The sequence below is a fragment of the Peromyscus californicus genome, unplaced genomic scaffold (genome assembly GCF_007827085.1).
Source record: "Peromyscus californicus insignis strain IS unplaced genomic scaffold, ASM782708v3 Scaffold_20__1_contigs__length_68692818, whole genome shotgun sequence".
NCBI classification, from domain to species: domain Eukaryota; kingdom Metazoa; phylum Chordata; class Mammalia; order Rodentia; family Cricetidae; genus Peromyscus; species Peromyscus californicus.
The window spans coordinates 44,596,133-44,600,784 of NW_026294503.1; positions in this window are offsets into that span (position 1 = coordinate 44,596,133).

Genomic DNA, 4,652 nt, shown 5'->3' on the forward strand with positions numbered 1-4,652 from the left:
TGCATTGTGATGTATGTGAAGCCCTGTGCCAGGCACTGGGAATGCACAGAGCACACAGTCCCAGCACTCCTCAGCTATGGAGTAACTAGGATGCAGCAGGGGCAGACGCCACGGTGGAAGACAAGGCACAGGGGCGCACAGAATGACTGGAGAGGTGTCAACAACCACCAGAGGAGGAAGGTAGAGTCTATACCACTCTGGCTGTATTCCTGAGCTATAACACACAGTGAGACCCTCACCCTGAGCCTGCTCCACTCTGGTGTATCACAAGACGTCTTCTGTGAGTTATTTTGTCCATGATGCTAAAAGTTCTTATTCAGTCTTCCTGGCCTGCTTCACTGTGCTGTTTCGAGGCTGGAAGGACACACAGCAGGGATGCTGCTTGGCCAGTAGCAAAGTCCCCACATGGGTGCACTTGTTGTAGGAGTCTGCCCCAGCTCCAGAGGAAAGGTCAGGGTCTGGTCCCAGCTGTACGTGGCCTCTGTCACTGGTCAGGAGTGTGCATTGGTCACCCTGCCTTTCCTGACTTAGCTTTGCAGAGCTTAGGTGCTAAGAGAGGGGTGGAGATAGTGAGCACTTTGCCCCATTCAGCCCAGCCTTCTAGACCCCCCCATACTTTGTGTAGGAATGGAGCCCTAAGCTCCACACCAGCCCTGACCCAAATCCATGAACCCTAGCAATTCACATTGAAGATTCATGGCCACTTCTTCCTGGGCCTCACCGTTCACCTAGGGCAGGAGGGAGATCCTTATCCTGCAGATGAGGACACAGAGATGAGAGGAGACTGTTCCAGCTGGCAGCAGCCACCTGAGCAGTTTTGAGCTGAACTCTGGGGTCACAGCTGCCTACATGCATCCTGCTCTGCCCTGTCATCACTGGGTCTGACTTTCACCTGTGAAGGGGCCGTCACCTGTGACAGGGCCTTCACCTGTGAGAGGGCCGTCACCTGTGAGAGGGCCGTCACCTGTGAGAGGGTCTTACACCTGTGAAGGGGCCGTCACCTGTGAGAGGGCCTTCACCTGTGAGAGGGCCTTCACCTGTGAGAGGGCCGTCACCTGTGAGAGGGTCTTCACCTGTGAAGGGGTCTTCACCTGTGAGAGGGTCTTCACCTGTGAAGGGGTCTTCACCTGTGAGAGGGCCTTCACCTGTGAAGGGGCCGTCACCTGTGAGAGGGCCGTCACCTGTGAGAGGGTCTTCACCTGTGAGAGGGCCGTCACCTGTGAGAGGGTCTTCACCTGTGAAGGGGTCTTCACCTGTGAGAGGGCCTTCACCTGTGAGAGGGTCTTCACCTGTGAAGGGGTCTTCACCTGTGAGAGGGTCTTCACCTGTGAGAGGGTCTTCACCTGTGAGAGGGTCTTCACCTGTGAGAGGGCCGTCACCTGTGAAGGGGTCTTCACCTGTGAGAGGGCCTTCACCTGTGAGAGGGTCTTCACCTGTGAAGAGGTCTTCACCTGTGAGAGGGCCGTCACCTGTGAGAGGGCCATCACCTGTGAGAGGGTCTTCACCTGTGAGAGGGTCTTCACCTGGGAGAAAGCCAGCTGCAGCAGCAACCCAGAATGGACAGAAGAGTCAAACATGACCCAGTGTACAGCGTGCTCAGCACAAAGTCCAGCACATCTGAGTACCCAAGAGTCTAGAGGTCTTATTAATAATAATATAAACCGTCAACCTTTGGTGGCTCGCTCTCCCCTCACCCCCCAACGTCTCTTTCTAAGGATTGAAGACAGCAGCTGGCGGTGGGAGGTGGTTGCTTTAAATATACGATGAGGAGAACAAAGGGAAAATAGAACAAGGAGGTGGTTAGTGGCTACACCAACCATCCCCCGCCAAACTTGGGGGAGGGAATCTAGGGTCCAGCCACCAACCAGCCAAAGCAGCCTGTATGATCCTTGCTGGGATAGGACAATGGGACAATCTTGGTTTGGACCAGTACTCCACCACTGGAGGAGACACTTCCTGCCTGGCTGTAAGGTTGGCCTCTGAGAAGCAGGAAGTAGGTTAAGTGAGGTCCTGGGGTTTCTCTCCCCCTTTTCCAACATGAAATATTGACTAGAAGATTCTCTGTAGGTCCCATGACCTTCAAAGGCTGTGCCCCTCCAGCTGCCCACCCTCCTTGGTGGCCATGGAGCCCATGACCAAGTCCATAGCCTCCACCTCATGAGGCCAGTCCCTTAGTGGCCCTCCACTCTTGGAGCCTGTGGTTCTTGGTCTTTGTGGTGCCCAGGGGGCACTGGGATGCCATTCTCTGAGCTAGCTGGGATCAGTGTCATCACGCTTCCAGGCAAAGTATTGGCACTTGGCTTCCAACTGTGTGTGAGAAGGCTTTCCATTTCCCCTTGAAGACTCAGACTCTTGCTGGTGCAGGAGGAGGGGTGGGGGGGCGGGCAAGGTGTTCTCTGTACTACAGATGGCAGTAGAGAGCCACAACGCAGGTGGATGTGCCTCCTCTGAGGGCGGAAGTAGCAAGGCAATAAGTGAGCCAAGGCCATACCTGGAATGTGGAGCCCCTCAGCAGGGAAGAGGTAAAAAGGAGGGCCCCAGGAGGAAGTAGGTGCCAGGACGACAACCAGCCTGGCAGCCTAGGTTGGATTCTGGCTGGAGTTGCTGAAAAGTTTTTGCACCCCAATAAGCCTCTCCACTGACACAGCAATCCAAATCAGACCAAATCAGATCGAATTAGAAAAAGCCCCGGTTTTATGGGTAAAACATTCCCTGGTGATTTTCCAGCCCCCCCCAGAGAGGAGACAGGGACAAGAGACCGAAAAAACCACATGTCTGTTTTCTAGGATGCAGTTTAAATACCCTGGGGGAGCGATCTTGAGCATCTCTGGGGGAGGAGCCCTGTTTGGCAGGACTTTCTGAGGGGCAGGGTCTGGGCAGAGAGGTGGGGCTTCCACCAGAACATTCCAGACTCTATGGGTATATGGGTGCCAGGGTGCCAGGGGCTGAGGTGGGGCTTCCACCTGAACAGTTGCTTCCTGGCTAGATCGTGGCCTAGGCTATTCATTCTCCAAGCCTTAGTTTCTCTACTTGTAAATGACGACAATTCCTACCTCAAAGGTCTGCTGAGGATTACATGGTGTGTCATGCAAGGGAGGAAGCCCAGGGGCTGTCTAGTGGGGGACTTTCACAGAAAATGCTAAGGCCCCATTGGCTGCGACCTCTGCAGGAAGCCGGCCCCAGCTTCCCTCCAGCCTCCCCGAGGCAGTGAGTGAGTTGTTAAGATTCCCTAAGCCCCCGCTTCTCCTCCTGGCCAAGGACCTCCTCAGTGTGCCGGTCCTCGCTCCCAGGTCTATAGTCCACTTGCCTGGCCACTGGCCAGCAAAGCCACTGTGCTCTCTGTGGTTGTACCACTCTCTTCTTCAGCTGGCAGTCACCCCAAGAGGAAGGCCTGGGTGACCATGATGGCGTGGACCACAGATGCAGAAGAAAGAAGAGTTCCTGTGATCAAGAAAAGGACCCCCTGGGGACAAATCCTGGAGATTTATGGCACAGACCTTTAGCAGAGGAGGTCATAGTCAGCTGGACAAAACAGGCCTTTTAAGAAATAGACCTGAGCCGGGCGGTGGTGGCGCACACCTTTAACCCCAGGACTCAGGAGGCAGAGGCAGGTGGATCTCTATGAGTTGGAGGCCAGCCTGGTTTACAGAGTGAGTTCCATGGCAGCCAGGGTGGTTTCACCGAGGAACAAAAAAACAGAGTCAAAAAAAAAAAAAAAAAGAAAAGAAAAGAAAAAGAAAGAAAGAAAGGAAAAGAAAAGTAAGAAACAGACCTAAGGGCCTGGCGAGATGTTGGCTCAGCACTTGGAAGCAATGGTTGGTCTTCTAGGGGACCGAGTTTGGTTCCCAGTGTCCACAGGATGGCTAACAAACATCTGTTTGGGAGATCTGACACACATACACACATGCCAGCCAACCACCCATATATAGAGAGAATAAGATAAATATCTAAAAAAATGAAGACACAAATAGACCTGAAAAGAACTTGCCAGAGATGCCTGTCAAAGCAGAGACATTCACAAAATGGCTAAAGGAGTCGCGTGTGGTGGCACCCACCAGTCATGCAAACACTTGCGAGTTACAGGCAGGAGGATGAGGAGTTCAAGGCCAGACTGGGCTACAAGAGAAAGAAAAACAAATAAAGGCACTTGCCACTGAGCCTGACCTGAGTTTGGTCCCTGAACCCACATGGTCAAAGGAGAGAACTGTGGTGATGTATTGTGTACCAAAATTATCCTGAAGATCAGAGAACAGAACCAGCCACTAGACTAAAATAGAGGCCGACAGTGGTGGCACACGCCTTTAATCCCAACACGCAGAAGCAGGGGGATCTCTGTGAGTTTGGGGCTAAAGGTGTGTACTACCACCTCCTGTTGCTCGAATCTTAAATCGGTCTTTAAGATTCTTAAATCGAATCTTAAATCTGTTAGATATTGGGGTGAAAGCTGAAAGACCAGAGAAGCAGAGCAAGCCACAGCCACCACCTCTTACCTCACCAACTCCTCAGCCTGAAAGAGCTCCAGCCGAAAGGGCCTCTAGCTGAAAGGGACGCTTCTGCCGAAAAGCCTGTAGTTCCTGTCTGCTCACGCCTTATATACCTTTCTCTGCCCAGCCATGTCATTTCTTGTCTCAACCTTCCTAGTGCTGGGGTTA